Source organism: Abramis brama, assembly GCF_963993115.1.
Source record: "Abramis brama genome assembly, chromosome: 22".
Classification (NCBI taxonomy): domain Eukaryota; kingdom Metazoa; phylum Chordata; class Actinopteri; order Cypriniformes; family Leuciscidae; genus Abramis; species Abramis brama.
In genome coordinates, this window is record NC_139984.1 from 14,579,138 (window position 1) to 14,598,332 (window position 19,195).

General features: G+C 36.0%; 1 protein-coding gene across 1 annotated transcript in view; it reads left to right on the forward strand.

Annotated features, from left to right (window-relative positions):
* Window positions 1-843: 843 nt before the first annotated feature.
* Window positions 844-19,195, forward strand: part of plagl2 (pleiomorphic adenoma gene-like 2) — a 39,685-nt gene continuing 21,333 nt past the window's right edge. Inside the window, exon 1 of the mRNA XM_084098539.1 lies at window positions 844-983. The gene's annotated coding sequence lies outside the window, so the exon portion shown is untranslated. The remainder of the gene's footprint in view (window positions 984-19,195) is intronic.

The window sequence follows — 19,195 nt, forward strand, 5'->3', positions numbered from 1 at the left end:
CAAATAATGTCTGTCGTTTCTCACTATATGGTAAGTTTTTAAGGTGTAAACTTCATATTTATTTATTTATTTATTTTTTTCTAAAAGTGGAATAAACTTACACTGCAAAATAATTGTTGGTTTAACTTTAAAAAAGCAAGTAACCTGGTTGCCTGAATATTTTGAGTTCATTGAAATAAAGAATTTGAGTTAATACAATGAAGGTTTATCTAAGTTGATTTGACAAAAGAAAAAAAATCTTGTGATAACAAATCATGAAAATGAATTTTAACAGTGTATCACCTCATTTTACTTTACTTTGATTTTATTTAAATAAAATGTTTAAAAGTTGAAATTATTTACAGAAATCCAATCAAAATTTAGAAAAGCATCAATAAAACTTCATGCAAATCATTATACTTCCTCCATACTTATGTAAACACATTAAATTAATCGTTTATTCCAACTTTTAATTAGGCTACTTATGACTACTGCTTAAATAGAGATTTACCAATCAAAAGAGTCACGATAAAAGTTTGTATTGCTTTACAAAACAGCGCGGCGTCCTGTATAAAATAAAGAGCTTGTTGACTTAGTCACCTTGCATTAAACATGCCTGCATTAAATAATTTAAAAACGCTATCGGCTGTCTCAATCCTTTTACTTTCGATATACAGCGATTCAGCGATGAGACTCATCTGTCCCGCCGCTATCCACCATTAATCATAACGGTGTGTAAACTACAACCCCAAAAAACACACACAACACGCACACACGCACGCGCGCGCACAACAGTTTACCAGCCCCTGTGAAAAGTTTGTGAAAGTGGCCTGACGTCACACTCCCACAATGCTCGCGCGCCCCATAACTCTGCTGCTGCAGCCTGAGGAGCGCGAGACACTCAGGCCCCGAAAAAAGAAAAATTAGAGAAAAAAATTGGAAAAAATAATAAAACAACAGATCAAGAGGAGAAAGACCGGGAACGGTGGCGTGGGGCTCCCACGGTAGGTTTGCGCTTAGTCGGTGCTGGAATGTGACGGCGGTTCCTTGTGAAATTGACTAATGCGGCGCTGGAAAGTTTTTGGTGGCAACTGCTCGTTTTTTTTCTGCAAGTCCTCATAATGTAGCTGCACGGTCTGATGTGTGCATGTTTTTTTAATGAGATCCCGATAATTAATACTGCTCGTTCGGCCGCTGATCGATATGGCAGATGATACAAGAGTGCTTCATAGTAATAACACCCTTGATATTTTCTCCCGAGCCGACGTCATTTATTTTTGGCTTATTTTTGTAAAACATTGTTGAGGCTCCGGGTATTTAATTTTTAATTGCACGTTCGCTCGCGCTTCGCAAACTTCATCGATAAATACAGCGCGGATGGAATTTGTTTACAAACCGTTACATTTGCGTTTGATCGATCATCGGCTTGGCTGTGTCGGTTGGTGTTCAGTGTGACTTTGGAGTGAATAGTTGAATTTTAATTAATTTCTGAATATTTATGCCTGTGCTGTAGACACACGCGAGCTGAAGTACCGTTCCTGTTGACTTTCAAACATTAAGTTTATACAAACGCGTCTGTCTATTAATAGTTCACTCCTTAATATGAGAAAATCTCTCTGGGCTGTAAATATACAACTATTTTGTGTCTGGTTTGTCTTGTACTGTTGCTCTCCCTCCATGCTGCTATGGCTTATCTGCTGTTCGTCATTTGTTTGCTACAGATCGGATGTTCCTGGGCGGATTGTGACTTTTGTATAATGTTTGTTTGTGTGCTCCTAAGAAGAGGTACTTAACAAACAAGAGTGTCAAGCGGTGACTTTGAGGTGTGGGGAACCTCGTTTTAATGTTCATTTACATGTTGCTTGGCATTGTGGTCATATGTGTGGCACATTTTTAAGAATCTTTCTGCTAAGAAATAATCCCAGTGTGTGTGTGTGTGTGTTAAACTGTGAGGCACCAGTGAACTTTGTTTACACTGTAAACAAATTAAACCCACCAAATTGAAAACATAAGTTTACGCTCTGCATTCATTTCGTAATTAAAATCAAAGCGTGCCACTTGCAGCGATGAGTTTATTATACTTTTCTAACCATTTAATTTAGTCATTGGCGAAGGAAATCTGCAATTCAGGGCAAATGGCATGTATTATTTTAATAATAAAAAGTTCATTGATGGACACAAATATGTTGTTAGAATGATGGACGCATGTTTACAGTGTTGTGAGCTCATTGAAAGGTTTCAAGGGATAAAATGAAAAGTTTTGACCTTTGGTTGCAAATATGTTTATAAAATCTACTAATCAATCATCCGTAAAGATCATTGCAACAGCCACATGCACAAAACACCTGTAGCTGTGACATCTTTCTCATATTTCTTTAAAAATGTAACCCACTATAAAGTTTAATTGCTGCTTTGAAGTTGGTAGCAAAGTTACAATCTGCAATTTGTTTGGCCATTACGAATATTGTTACTAATAACGAAAATGCAGTTGAAACACTGAAAACGTATGAAATTAAGGGGGAACATTTTGCTGAAATAGTTTTGACTTCAATAATTACACTTCTTTTGGTCAAACTTGGTTTTTTGGTCACACTTCTCACAATTAACAAACTATTAACTATAACTTTTGCCTCAATAAACTCCCAATAACTGCTTATTAATAGTTAGTAAGGTAGTTGTTAAGTTTAGTCATTGGGTAGGATTAAGGGATGTAGAATATGGTCATGCAGAATAAGCCATTAATATGTGATGTATAAGTACTGATAAACAGCCAGTTATATGCATGCTAATAAGCATCTATAGTTAAAAGTGAGAACTGGCCCCTAAACTAAAGTGTTACCCATTGTTTGCATTACATTGCATTGCAGAGAGCTCTTTGAAGTGGTTTGTAAGGGACAGAAATTGCAATCAAAGTTAATTTGTCATTGCTTTTGTATGAGCATAACTGCGACCAATCTTTAATTCACCAGTCAATGTAGTTGCAGCACTATATCCACGTGCTCAAACACCTGTAGCTGTGTGACATCTCTTTCTCAAAAAGATGCATTGATGGTTAAAACCTGCATTATTGGGTAAAAGTTTCTATTTGGCTTTGCTTTGTTATACCTCTTGCACTTGTTTGTGTTGCTGTGTGCGTTGAAATGCTGAATCTAAACGAAACATTTGACTTAAGCTGTGTGAAAAGAGCTTGCAAATGTCTTTCTAACAGTGATTGATAAAGAACAGGTTGTGACGAGCTCTTGTTTGGTGGTTGTGCTCCATCATGGCTCTCTACTGCCACTGCCTCGAGCTTCATAATAAGGAAATGGAAGTGAGATCGTCACGAGACAGTGCTTTTGTTATTGACATTGCATGTTGAAACGCATATTGTGATGTGTGAGACCGTTTCGTTTTTCAGCTTTGCCTCTGGTTAGGAGGATCTTTTGCTTCTGAGGATCTTTACAATGGTTTGACCGATTAAAGCTTGTTTATTGTCATGGCAAAAGTGTTTTGCGTGTTAATAATTTAGGGAGAATTGGGAAATGGACTTGAATATTTCTTGAAAATATTTCTGGTTCTTGTTCCAAGTTGAGCACATCCTTCAACGCGAGTTATTTATTTCAAACGTTTTTCTCGACATGTGCTGTCTTTTACGATAACTCTGCTTTTTTTGGTCTGCTTTGAGAGATGTAGATGTTTTGGTGCGTTTCAAACAAACGTCTCAGCAGTTTATTTTTCATATTCCTGCTCATGGGTTCTCTGAAAAAGCATCTTACATGCTTGATTCAGTGTGTGAGTTAGAGAGAGAGAGAGAGAGCATGTGCATCAAGGGAGGGGGGGTGGGGGGGGTTTCTCCTCTGAAAACATCCCACAATTCCTTGCTCCTCGGTGGGTAACAGGCTGATTATCATGAGAAAGCACATCAGAGGGGTTAATAGGTAGGACAGGCTTTGGAGAGCACAAACGCTACTTAATACCCAGTGTAGAATCGGGATCAGCCCTCATCTGAGTCCTCATATACTCCACTTATAGCATGAGGAGTGAACGGGGACGATGCTGTGCCTGAAATTTGTGCCAAGTTACTGTGATATAGCTATTTATTTTGCATCATGATTTAAGTGTTTGCGTGACAATAATATGGGCTTGTGGATCAGCCGATGAGTTTGATTGTATTTGCAGTCGTGAGCATAAAATGTCTGTTTGTTTTTTGGCTCAATCCAGGTCTGAAATGGGCACTGGGGAGTGTTTATGTGGGCAGAATGAACAGTAGCTGACCTGGTCACTCAGTCGCCCCATAAAAAAGGGAGGAGAGATAGAGAGAGATAAAATCAGGCCAAGTTCACGAGGGCATTATAACTCCGGCGAGCGTCTCAACACACCAGATTTGACTCTTATCAGAAGATGATTCATGTCAGATCTGTCAGAAAGACCAAAAAATTTTTCATTCGTCTGTAGACTTTTTTAGGGTTACTTAACAAAGATTATTAAATACAAAAAACTAAAAGTTAAAAACAGTAGATTGCGTGTTAAATGTGTATTACAGATATTATTTAATGCATATAGATGTAGAAATGAACTGGGTTACACTTTATTTTAAGGTGTTCATGTTACAGTGTAGTTATACATTTAAGTACTACTAATAATAATTAACTACATGTGCTTACTATAGGGTTAGGGTTAGGATTAGGTTTAGGGTTAGTTCCATGTAATGAATCAGAATTTATAGTAATTACTATAGTAACTACATGTAACATGGCGTGTAACAAAGAAACTGTAAAATAATGTGTTACTATGAACTGAATATTTTGTTAATTTTCCTTTTACTGTTTGTGAAAACTTTTTTGTAAGTGTTAAAAGTTGTAATTCATTGCCATCACAAAAAGAAACCATTTTCACTGTAAACGTAGCAGATATGGTTAACTTATAGATTAAGTTTTATGAATATGTCATCAAAGAACCAAAAAATGAAGATTGATGATGCTAACAATAATAATGTGAAGCCATTGACATACACAATGATTTTTCATCTTATAAAGTCAAATATGTTGATTACATTGAAACATTCCAATAAACTGATTTGGATCTGTTTGGATTTTAGTTAACCTAAAAAAATGTGAACTAAACTAATAAATAAAAATTCTAACCAAAAATATATGACAAAAGTGTTTATTTAAAAAAAAGTTATTTAAAACAAACATTTTAACTGCCAAATCAGGTAAAGGTCACATAGCTCTTAAAATAGTTAGTCTTCTTATAATTACGTAGTTTTGTTTTTACAGTGTGGAAATTTATAAATCTAATTGTTTATTATGAATTTCTTAGTAAAAATCTACTTATTTGATGTATTTTACTCAACTGAACACATTACTTGAACATTTTCTGAAGTATTTATTTTCATTTCCATCATCAATAAGCTTTAAATGAAGAAGACAAAAAAAGAAAGAAAATGTATAATTCTAACAAATAATTGTTATAACAGATCTAAACCGTTGTGAGTAGAGAATGGCGTTCAGAAGGGGTATAAAAACAATTTCAGCCATCGCAAATCCAGGCCCATTAATTGCAGAAAAAAGCTTCATCAAGTGAACCGAACAAAGAGTAATAGAAAAGAAACCCACACATAAACAGTACATGTGTAAATACACACTAATGTTCTTGACAGATTTGCAAAACAAGTCCAAACACAAAGTACACACGCCACACACCACAACCAAGTTGCACACGCACAAGAAAAGAGCATCTTTTTTCCCTTTGCTGGCACGCATTCTGACTGCACTTGCAGTATGCGACGCCTTTAGATAGTAAGAAGACGCTAGATGTTTGAAACGCATAGCGCCGCTGTACATGAGCAAAGCTGTGCTTTTGAAAGCAGTCAGCCAGGTGTGGCTTTTCAAGGCCCGAGTCTATCCATCACTGAACACCACTTATGCTGCAACCCCTCCTTCTCTTCCTTCAGATCCCCCTCGTCCATTTTTCCACCCCAAAGATGGGTCTTCTTCCCCTCCGAGCTTCTTTCTCACTCGTTTACTGTCTCTCTACTATCTTTGTTGTGAATTTATTGTCTTTCTTAAGGAAATGTACTGTGCAGTAAATTCTTAACGTCTTCTACGATTCCCACACTGAAACGCACTGTTAGGAAAGATGTTATAATGGGTTCTGTAAGTTTTTAAAAATAGTGAAAATACTGCCGTTCAATGTTGGAAGCTCATTAGAAACGATCCCTCTCTGGGAATCTGTAATTATTAAGCATCTATTTCTACCTGATCTAATCTTAAAACTTGTTTTTGTTGGTGTAACCTAATGCATTTAGCTTCTGTAATGTTAAATACTATTTTAGACTTGAATAAAATTTTATGATTTAGGTATTACTACATTAAAGACCTTTTTCCCCCCTGGTGCACCTTTCGAATGACCTGCACAGAGTTTGATCAGACTTGGATCAAAAAATCTGTCAAAATTTGCTTGAGAAAATGATTGACAGTAATATAAATAAAATAGGTTTTTGTTATGAGATCGAATAGTATGCAAGCACTCATTTACCAGGAACGTTCAGAGGAAGGAACGTCACTTTTGAGCTTGTTGTGTTCTCATTGAGATTGTGAGGAGGGAGTAGTGAACTACAGATATAAAAACACTTGAGAAGAGGCTGTGATTGGCTGATCACACTGCCAATTTGATAATGCACAACAATTGACATTAATGACCATCCACTTGGACGACATCACTTTTTAACTTCTCAAACCACAAATAAAAATGAACATGATGTTATGATCCGTGAGTATAAAATAGCATAATAGCATATAAAATAGCACATCATGATTTGTAGTCTTCGGCATAATGCTGTTTACTTCTCTGTGAACTGTTCTTGCTTAGTAAGAATACGATAACTCTTTGTATGACACTGAAAAGCTGATATCAAATGTAATTCTGTGCCATAAAGTGAGGGCATGGATTTCACAACTATAGTAAAACTATATAATAGTTATAACACTCTGCACTGTAAATATATATATATATAATTTCATGATTTGTTATCACACACACAAAAAAAATCATTTTGTCAAATCAACTTAGATTATTTAAGTGGTTCAGATAACATCATTTTTTGAGTTTCTGTTGATTAAACCAATCTCCATTGTATTAACTCAGTTTTTTTTATTTTAATGAACTTAAAATGTTAAGGCAACCCAGGTTACTTACTTTTTTTAAATGATTTTTTTACAGTGTGTGAGAAAACAAATCATCAAAAACAGTCATATGGAAAGGATGTGAAATTAGAGAATAAATATTAAAAACTTTGTGGACCTCAAATGGCTACAACATTGCTCTCAGATGCACATCATATTCATACGCGTCATATTCTGAGAATCCAGAAGACCTTGAGTGTGATTAGATGACTCAGTCACAGAGAGGAAAAAGAAAGCTGGATGATGAGGGAGAGAGTCACCAAAGAGGGCTCGAGAAAAAACATTTATGATTCATGTAGTCCTTTGAGTTGCATCATGCAAATAACTAAAGCCGTGAAAGAAACTGCTTGGATGTGTTTAGTTGTTTAATGATGTACAGATTGGCCTGTTTAAGATGTGTGTTGGTCATTCAATTAAATGTTAGATTCTTCCGTTCACCGGTAGATTCTGCTAGTGAAGAAGGGAAAAACTAAAAGTTGTGCATATGATTGATTGTTAATCATACAGACATGTATTGAAATGAAATTTAATGGCTATCAAACAAACATTTACAGAAAGGTTCTTTATAAGAAATTGGTGTGTGACACCAACTTTCAGGGTTTTTTAAAGACCTGTTCACACCAAGGATGATAACTATAACAATAAGGATAACGATGTAGTTCTAAAAATCATTCTTAATATAAAAGAGTAGCAAAGTTCACTCCACAACTATAACGATAACGGCACAGAGATGCGATATCGTTGGAATCACTTTCCGAACAACCTTTTCCAGTTGATGAACGATATAAACATTGACAGCCAATCAGAATCCGTTCCGCTTTAGCAAGCATTTAAAGCGGCAGATGACAAAACGGCAGCGAATGATTAAAAAAAACAATGTTATAGTCCGCTGGCATAGACGCTGATATCGTTTTCTTTTCATCTATCTATCTATCTATCTATCTATCTATCTATCTATCTATCTATCTATCTATCTATCTATCTATCTATCTATCTATCTATCTATCTATCTATCTATCTATCTATCACCTTTACAATGCATTAGTCAGAATTGCAAAAATAAAAACTTTAATTTACACATAAAAAAATTATTTACACATTCTGTATATGAGAAAGTTTATGAAAGGAAAACGCTTTAAAGTTGTGCCTTATGTCTTGAGAAAACTATTAAGCTACAACTGTATACATTATATAGTTTTACTTAACCAGGCCCCACAGTTCGGCACGCATATGATTCGCGGATTAATTGCAAAGTTTAAACATCATAGAGTGAAAGTTTATCATTAGCATGTTAAGTCTTGCCAATTTACACATTTAAGCGATTTTAAACCATTCCGACGCAAGAGGCAAAAGAGAAGTTAAAGTGACAGCAGCCTGCTGTCTATATCATTAAAGTAGACATGAAATCAAAATTGACCCTATTTACTTTGTTAGCGCATGTTACTAGTCTTGTGGTGAACAATTAATCCGTGCAAGTTAATACACAGAAAAAAAATTGTTTGCCGTGGTAATCTTTAATCAAAATCTGAAAAGTCACTTCCGGTCTGGAATGGCGTTCCTTTTCTGATGACGTCAGTTTGACGGCTTGGGTTGAAAACGCTCAACCACTCCCCTCAAACCGTTAGTCTGCTATGAGCGAGAGATGGAGAGGAGGAGCGCTGAAGTAAAACCCTGCCCTCTGTTCAATATTCCGTTTCACTTGGAAATACGTCACAACACTGGAGAAAAGTCATTTGCAACTTCCGGTTCACAGGGACTTTAATGTTAATCAAACAACAAAACACAGCTTTCAAAAAGATTCATCTTTATTTAATTTATGGTTAAGGTGATTTCACCAAATACAACATATTCTTGGATCAACATCTTTGTTGATCCTGGAACATCATTCCAATCAGCCATCAGATTTGAGGGACAAGTTTACAGTTTGTCAAGTTTAGGCTTTACTGCCAGGGTTAGGTGCTTCTACATCAGTGTTATTCACCTATCATTTCCCTCTGATTTTAGGGATAACTTATGGGTAGGGTTAGTTTTAGGGGGTATGGATAGGGTCAGGACTAAATTTCCCGACAGGAATGTTGTTTCAGGAATAACAAAATATGCTGATCCAGGAACATGTCTGTCTTGGCAAAATCCCGGTGACTTTTAATTTATGCAGTGAACTCTATAGCTGAACTCTGTACCTGAATACTACTGTGAGACCTATTTGTAACTTTGTTCTATTGTATTTATCTATGCTTGTAATTAGTGTATTTGTTCTTATTTCTTTTTACTGTCTGGTCACTTGTCTTTAATAATGCACTTTGAACTTTATTAGTTAGGCTAGTAGTTTTGACTGGTTTTGAGGTACATATAGTGTGCTTTAATTAATAAATGGAAAGAAAATTTACATTTGCCACCTAAATCATTATTTTTGTTCTTGCTGATCTGATCTGTGACTCAAAAAATGTAAAATGATCTGAATTATTATATTTAAAATTATTCATATTTATTATATTTTATATTCTGTTTAATATGGGTGGTTATTTAAAAGTAAAGGTCAGTTTTTTAAGTGTATTAGTGTGTTAGTATTAGTTTCATTGCTTAGTTTTAACATTATGAACACATCAACTGTCATCTAATCTAAGTTTGTTGTTGTAGTTAAATCAGACTGATGCCAAAAATCCCTTTTCTCACTTAATTGAAATAGAATTTTCAGCAAATTAGTATGTGTAAAAGATTATATGTTTTTTATTAGTATCATACTTGCACTCATATATAGACTCTTTTTATTTATTCTAGGGCTTTATGAATACATCTGCAGTCTGTCATTTGTGGTCCATAGGGAAAATTCTGGCAAATATTTTCTCATTTCTTTCTCCCGCATTCACTTTGTGAAGCTCTATAAACTGGCTTTATGGTTCTGGAGCTTTGCCCACAGCTCTTCATTAATGTGTGTGTATTTGAGCATTAGTGTTTTTACTCAAAGTTTTCATGCTGGTGTAATTTGGCTTTCTTTAGTCTGACATGGGACATAGTTTGTGAGAGAAACTCCAAATCAGAGAGCATTGCTGTGTTTAAACGGTAGATATTTAAAGTTGTAGATTAATTTCTGATGACATAATGTGAGTTTGACGGAGAAATGTTTCCTGGCAGCACATGAGAGCGAGGTGGTTGCCATCTCATTGTGTTCAGTCAGGTGTGTGGTCTGCCGAATCCATTGTTACGTTTTCAGCTGCAACCCAGAGAAGAATCGCTAGAAGCTCTTGGTGACGGTGTTCACTCGGAAAATATATGAGTGGAGGAGGAAAGACAAATAATGAAATGAAAGGAGTCATGTATCATGATGTGACTTTTTTATGGTAATGCATTTTACTAATGCTCCGCAACTACTCTCACTATCTCTGTTACACTTAAACAGACATAATTAGCAAATAAATTAAGTCAATTTATAGATGCATGCTCCACTTCTCTCTCTCTCTTTCTCTAACTCTCAATGTAATTTCTAGTACTTTATTAAGATGATTTTTTGATTTAAAAGAAATTACCAAAAAAGACAAGCACAGTAAATACAGTATTTCTACACAAAATGTATTGATAGGGAGAAATAAGGTGTCAGTATTGGTAATAAAAATAAGAAAAAAATATAAACTACAAAATGTTTTGTCAGGTGCTAAGTTGATTGGTTTTTTTCAGCTCAACAATGAGTATGGCTGAAGTCAAAATAAAATTATATATATATATATATATATATATACATATAAAAATTTGACTTCAGCCATACTCATTGTTGAGCTGAATATATATATATATATATATATATGAATACAATACACATTCAATCAACTGAATGTTGAATGTGGCAATCAACAGAATAAGTCAAATATAATATATAAAAAAAAATAAAAAAAATGTAAGGTTCAAAGCATATAATAATATAAGCATATAATAATAATACACTGTAAAAAGTGAACAGTTGATTTAACTTAAAAAAAAGTGAGGAAACCCATTGCCTTAAAATTAAGTAAACTGCACGCAAATAACTTCAAGTTATGTGGGATTGTCAAGTTCACATAACTTAATTTTTCAATTACCCATGAAGTTTATTACGTAATAATTTTAAGGCAACGGGTTTCCTCACTTTTTTAAGTCAACTGGTCACTTTTTACAGTGTAATAATAATAATATAGAGCTGCATTTAACTTTTTTAAGGTATGCTGCTCAAATATGATTTTTTCTGCAGCAGATGCTTTACAGTAACATTGTAAGATCTTAAGAAACCTATTTTTTCAACCCAGGCTCACAAATGTACCTGTGGCGACATTTTTCCTGACAATTATATATTCTATTTCTTCCATGTATTCTCAGGCTAACCACAGCTCACTCCAGTGGCAACATTGCAAAACTGTAGATGCGGATTTCCTCTCAAAAGGGATAGAGAGAGAAGAGGAGAAAAAGAGAGAACAAAGGGAAAGAAATGAGAGAAAGAGAGAGAGAAGCTCTTGTGTTAACAAATGACCTCTGTTGCTTGCTTTCTTCCTCTCTTTCACTCTCCCTCCCTCTCTCTTCTTCACAAAGTCCAGAACAACAACAACAGGAGGAGAGAGAGAGAGAGAGAGAGAGAAATGAAAGTAGAGAGAGGACTGTGGGTCTCTTTCTGTGTGCCCTCCAGTGGCAGCGTGAAGTTTTCAGTTTGATTGAAGGGCCCTTTTCTCTGCTGTGTGGTGTGAAAGCTGTCCTAATTGAATGATAAAGTGGCCAGAGATGGAGTCCAGTGAATAGGCAACAATACACAGCCTGTGTGTGGTAGAGGGGTTTTTTTGGTTCTCGTCCAGGCCGCTCTCTCTCTTTCTTTCTCTCGCTAGCTCTCTCTCTCCCCGCTGCGAGTGGGGGTCCCATTATCGAGCGCTCTGCTAGATTCGGTCACATGACTCCTGCCTGCCCGCTCTGCCGGCCCCTCCCTCCCCTGCCGAAGACCGGCCAATCAGGCAGCAGAAGGGATATTTCTCAGTGACCATGTGGTTGAATGCCCTCATTTAGCAAGCAGCTGACTCACAGCACATGTCTTTCTCTATCACACACCTCGGCTGCCGGACGCTGGCGAGAGAGAAAATTCCATGTCCGTGCACTTTCAGCATACGCCGTAAACGGTCCGGACTGGCTCTTCGGGTGTAACTGTAGTGGGATGGTATCCGATGAAAGTGGAAAAACCCTCCCTCCTGTTTCAATCAGAGGCAGATGTTGTTCGTCTTTCGATTCAATCACTAGTCATATCAGGGAGCGCAACGTTTGGGATGCGACTGTTGTCTAGTTCACTAGCGGGTCATGAGCTGATCTTAGATGGTAACACTTTATACCATGTTAGTGTTACATGTTGTTTATCTTTATCTGCAGTTATAAGATGCTGTATTTTTGTTCAGTACAGAAATACACTGATTAAACAGTCATGTAAATCACCCATCTATTCTGTTGTAACTGTAATTTATATGATAAAAGGCTTGGTTTATAGCATAGGCTTGGTTATGGAATATTTGTGGTGTTCTCCCTCAAATAGTTTTATTCAAGATTAAATCAAAAAGGCAATCAAATGAAATATAAAATAAGATGAATAAAATCCACATCACATGTGCCTCCAAGCATAAGTCCCACTTGAGCCAAAGCTTCTGTTTTTTAAAGGTTTCTACATCATTTTTCAAGTTCTTATAATGTCTCTTGAAATTGTTTGTAAATTCAATTTTTTTTGACCCAGCTCTGTTCAAATTGAACTGCCAAAATAAATGTAGAGATAAACAGTTGTTTATTTACATGGACAGTGTCTCCATGAATGTGCCTTGCTGGGGTCTTTTTGCACAATAGCTTTTTCTCGCTTCGGCATACAAAGCTTACCTGTTTGGTTATAGTAAAGACAAATCTAACTGCAATCGATTGGAAAAAGAAACATGCATATGTGACAATATACAGTAAGACTTTTTTTTTTGAAAAAGTAAAAACACTAACACTTATAATGTTAGATTTCTATCTCTATTTTACAAATAAATGCTTCTCTTTTGAACTTTCTATTCATCAAAGAATCCTGGAAAAATGTGAAAAATATGAAGCAGCACAACATTGATGATAATATTAAAAATGGTTTCTTGAGCAGCAAAAAAAAAAAGCATATCAGAATATAAATGATTTCTGAAGGATCATGTGACATTGAAGACTGGAGTAATGATGCTGAAAATTCAGTGCAATGCGGTCACAGGTGTGTCTTTGTAGAGTAATTTATAACAGCTTCAAACGCGGCTCAACCAATCATAATCAAGGACTGGAACTATCCATTTTATAAATAATATTTTAAACCTCTTTAACTTTAAACCGTCTTTTCCGGCCAACTGTCATACACATGTATATCACTTCACATTTGTAGCAAACGTCAGCACATTGTGAATGCATCAAAGTTATAATAGCATTGCTTTCATTTTAATATTTAATAGATTCAATTCAATATTATTGTTACTAAAGTTAAAGCCGTTTAGTTTTTACCTTTGTCACTAGTTCTCTGAGTGCCATTAAAGCAAAAGTCTAAGTGGGACCTACATTATAATTAGTTGAAATTAATTTTTTGTGTCACTTGTTTGTGATTTTGAAGTGTGTAATGCAATTGTCCCCGGTCTCTGTGTGGTGAAATAGTAGGTTAAATCATTTCAAATTTAAATAAATCCTTAATGAACACAGAGTTCCTAGAGTTGGGTGAATCAGTTTCCTTGGCACTGTTCTCTGTCTAAATCAGTTCTGTCTCTTTATCTTGTATTAGTTCATGACTTTCAGAGCCTTTTCTCCTGTTGTCTCTTCAGATGTATTTTTTAGTTTGTTCCTCAGGCTTTTGCTTTTTTCCACTAGTATCTTCTTCTACTGTTGTTTCCCTCCAAATATTCAGTCCGTTTTTGGCAATTTAAGTTTCAGGATTTAGCATGCACATTTCTTGACTCAACTTCCTTACCGTGCTCTTGCTGAACTTCCCCCACTGCTAACGCTACATTGCAGATCCTTCCTCTCATTCAGCTGTGGTCCACTTTGAGTTGAAAAGTCAATCTCATCATCACTTTCAGGCATTTGTGGCCATTTAGCTTCATCGGCCATTACAGTAGTCTGAGTTTACCATTGTTTTCAACACCCTGCACTGTAAGAGAAACGCTCTGACCCTTATATAAATCACTTTTAGCTCCAGTTTCTGGAACACTTTAAACTTGTTGCTGTCTTACAGGTTTCCTCAGAACCTTTCTTGTCTTAAGCATTAAATAATTAAAATAATTAAAATTCTATGTTTATTAACTCGCATTAATGTTGTTCCAAACCTGTTGGCTTCTATTTTTCTTCCATGGAACACAAAAAGTATTATTTTTTTGTTTCCGCATATAGTTCATTTTCATACAGTTACAGACAACCAGGGTTGTGCGCTATTCACAGTCGAATTTAGAATTATGTTTAAATTCAATTTCAGTAATGGCTGGATTTAAACAGGATGCGAAATTGTAATTGACGTGTGATAAAGTAGAATTAAAATACATATATAAACTTGTATAACTAATCATTTTTTACTAGAAATAAAAGTTTGTCAAGACAAACTTTAATTTTTAACATGAGCTGGACAGACAGTTGACAGACAAAATTTTGTGGACAAAGGTGGAGTACACTTAATTTTCCAGAATACATTACCTGAAATGAAAATTCTGTCATCATTTGCTCACCCTCTAGTTGTTCTAAACCTGTATGAATTTCTTTCTTCTGCTGAACACAAAAGAAAAAAACTATGAAAGTCTATGTTTGTTCTTCAAAATAGTGTTGTCACGATACTGAAATTTCCAACTTCGATACGATACCTTGAAAAAATATAGATATGGATATAGAGAAAATATATGGATACCTTTTTCGATACCATGGGGAAATCTGCCATATATATATATATATGTGTATGTATATAACGCCATACAGATAACTTGTTAATATCTTATAATGTTTGGATAATTTGAGTAATTTTGTTGTAATAGCTTACACACAGCACAGTCTTTATTTGAATCATTGAACTACATTTCCAAAAATAAAAACAGAAAACAAGTTAACAGTCAGTAATAAAATAAGAACAAATAAACAAATTGCAAATGATATCACAAATAAATACAACAGAATAAAGAAACAACTGAAATAAACATGGCTTTAAGGTGGGTCTAACGTTATTCAGGTAAGAAATACTATAGAAATGAAGGTAATCTAAATTAAATACAGAATTATGCTTACAATTAAAGTTACAAAAGTTATTCAGTCGAGAGCAGTGAGTGATTTTTCTCTTTTCTTCTTTGATTAACATGACAGACAGCAGCGGGTTTATTAGGCTGCTGTCACTTTAAGAGCTTATGCACGGTTCCAATATACTGTTACACAAAATGCGTTTTCTCTCAACTATTTATGTTCCAAAATTGTATATCGTTATATCTATATTTATGTATCCAAAATGCAGTTTGAGAGGCGACTTTATGAGAGCGCCACTTATAGATCAGTGGTGTGTGCACAAAACCTGTAGGAATGACAAAAAGTATGTGCAATACCCGCTAGGACATGTAACACCAACACTATTCAACCGGAGTGAATGAGACGAGTGAGTGAGAGGAGGCGCGTGCATGTCAAACTGTCAATTCACCGTCAGAGAGAAGAAAGAGCGATAATGCGCAGCTTGTATCGGTGTATCAATACTGCAGAAAAGGAGTATTGATTCTGTGTCGGTTATTTCAGTATTGAGAAACTGATGATAATGACAGAATTGCCGTTTTTTGGGTGTATTATCCCTTTAAGTTGTTTGGTCGATGCAGTGCATTTCACCCTGTAAAAGCTAGAAGAAGTAAAACAGTAAAGATCCTTGTGAAGAATATGAAGTTGGTGATGGACCACGGACATGGAATTTTACACAGGATCCTCTTCTGTTCCTGGTGCAATGCCAGGTTCAAGCAGCCTTGCATCCATGTGCAACAGGTATGAATAAACATAGAAGTAGTCCTATATAAACCTCCCGCCATAACCTGCAAATCCTTGGAAGGACATGAGGTCCTTGATGTTTCTGGGTCATGGCCAGGTAGTAAGGGTGGAAATCTTTTCAGGACCTGTCTCCACTCCATTCCTCAAAACCACATGGTCGAGATATTTGATTAATGTCCAAAAGTTTGGCATGTCTCAGAGGACAGTTACATTCTTTCAGTGTACAGAATCCTCAAAACAAGCAATTCCATATTCCCAGACAAACATGGCATTGGCAGAGAAAACTAAAATGTTTAAAGATTCAAGCTGTTTAGCTCTACATCACATTCTGGAAGGTGCTGGACTCATTTAAAACATTTGTTTTAAGGAAAGGCAGATTTAATGTGGGTTGTTTTCACTAGATTATTTTTACTAGCTTTATCTAGATTTTAGATCTATGAAATGGAAGCATTGACTGTGGCAAGGGACTTTCCTCACAGTTACGCAACTATATGTTTTTTACTGTCTGTCTGATTGTTTGATTTGAACATCTGAAAGTCTACACCTAGCCAGATTGCACCACTCTTGTTCTTTACGACTGTAGTATGAGATGTTAATGTAAGCTACATTAAGCCGGACACATTTGAAAACGGACACATTCAAAACGCTCTTCATTCACACTAGTGTTTTTAAGTGTTTTCCAAAAGTTTGTCGTTCACACTGAAATGTTGGAAAACGCTAAAATCATCTTGAGATGATACAGAGAGTTGAGACTGGACATAATAAAGGCCTGCACTATTGGAAAAAAGGTTCAATGGGGTTCTATACAGAACCTTAGTGTTCTTGACTATATTTTAAAGAACCCTTTATGCCAAAAAGGTTCTATATAAGGTGAAGTTCCATTATGATTGCATAATATGCATAATAGTCATGTTTAATGGGTTATTCCTTTTTCTTTGTGATAAAGTTTATGAGCTATAATAAAATGTAATTAAAATTAAGAATGAATTAAAACAAAGTGCCTGACAGAACCCTTTAAGGTTCTATATAGAACATTTTCCTCTATCATTTTATTAGCAAAATATCCCATTACTTACTGGTGCTTCCAGGTCGTGCTCTTTCGCCAATCCATGTATGGTCTAAAACACAATTGCCCTCATGTTTTGCCGTGCGACAGCAATTGTGAGTAGCCTACATTTTATTATTTTAAATGTTTATCTTTGTGGGAATGTATTATGAAGACTGTACAATGTAACAATCTTTAGCAACATGGTGAAAGTGAATAGCACATAGCTGGCACATATGGGTATAAACATAGACATCTATTGGTACAAAATGAGTCACATGACTATAAACGTGTCATCTTTTTCGAATACCTACATTTTCAAAGTCCACACTACAATGCGAAAAAAGAGATACATGTATCTGGATTAATGTAGATGTAGCCTAAGGCCTTGTGTCATTTTAGCCAGCTGAAAACCCCTAGCTGTGGGCGCTTGAGTGTTTTGGCAGCACAGTGGATTTTTTTAGTTGAGACCTATGGTTGAGACGCTTTGCTTGCTATGATACGCAATATCCGCGGAAGTGTTACTAGAATCTTTATACTGGTTTCTATATAAAAATGTCGATACAATGTAAAGTATTTGCTCTGGCTCTTGTTTTAAATAATTTTGTTCAGTTATGCTTCTTGTCATCTATTGACGTTGTACAAGCAGAATGTGACAGTTGGTCGGTGTGGTATTTGTCCCGCCCCTCCACTGTGATTGGATGGCTAGGTGAAAAGTCACATTTTACCAAAAGTTGAACATTCTTCAACTCTCAGGGACCGGTAATGAAATAGACGCTCAGCGCCTCATTATGCTGCTGGCATTTTAAAAACGAGGCGCTCCCATTGAAAACAATTGGAAAAAATACGCTAGCCTCAGGAAAAAAACGCTTTGGTTTGGTTTGACACACGGCCTAAGGGTCCGTTTACACCATTGTTTTGGCCATTCATTTACAAGACAACATAGTTTTTCGGGGCCTGAAAATGCAAACTTTTATGTCATGTGCATGCGTTTTACGTGTTCAGTCTATAGGTGCATATTACAAAATGACATCGCCAACTACTGGCCTGGCATCAGAATACAGTGGCATGATTAATCGAAATGAAACCGCATGCGATTTGGCAAAGGCTGCGATTATTTTATGCGCAGCTTGTCAGTGAAGTGTGGCTCTGTGAGCGGTAGTAAATGCTGCTCCATCTGAAAGCCAGAGGGCGCTCTCACGCAGAAACTCCAAATATGCCCCGTTGCAGAAGTAGACAATGCACATCATTCCAGGAAATGCCTATGGGCATCATACTATCCTTTCATAAATGCTTCTCATGTTTGGTAAGATGTTTGACACGTGTTGCTTTATCAAATGCACATTATAAGCGACTCAAATTCGCAGTGCTTTCAGATGGAGCAGCATTTACTACTGATCACAGAGCCGTACGTCACTGACAAGCTGCGCATAAAAAATAATCGCAGCCTTAGTCGTTTTGACAATGTCGTTTTTGACTATGTTGTCGGCTGTACGTGAAAAACGTTTTTCCGTTTTTAGTACATCGTTGTCGTGTAAACCTACCCTAAATGTTGTGGCACATGCTGACCACCTGCACGTTTTATTTCTAGATTGTAGTGAGAAGTAAGCTTGACCCTCAAGAGATGGCTTTGACACTTTAGCAAGATGAATACAGGTGCATTGGTGGCATAAATTGGGATAAAGCTGTCCTATCAGTCCATCATTGGGAAAGCATTTAACTATTATATTTTGTTCTCATCTCAGTTTTTTTTCCCGAAGAACTTTGCTAATTATCATGTGCTACAAAAACTAAAACACAGTGTTCTTTATATTTTGTGTTCCTTTTTTCCATCTCACTCTCAGGGTTTGTGGATGAGTCAGGTGCCAGCTTCAGTACTGTGCACAACAAGCACCCTCTCTTGAGTTAAACATGGACATTGGTTCAGATGAACAGAAGACATGCTGAACACATAAGATGCAAATATTCTGTCACAGAAAGAGCTGTTAATGGAAAAAAAAATGTGACAGGCTGTTAAATG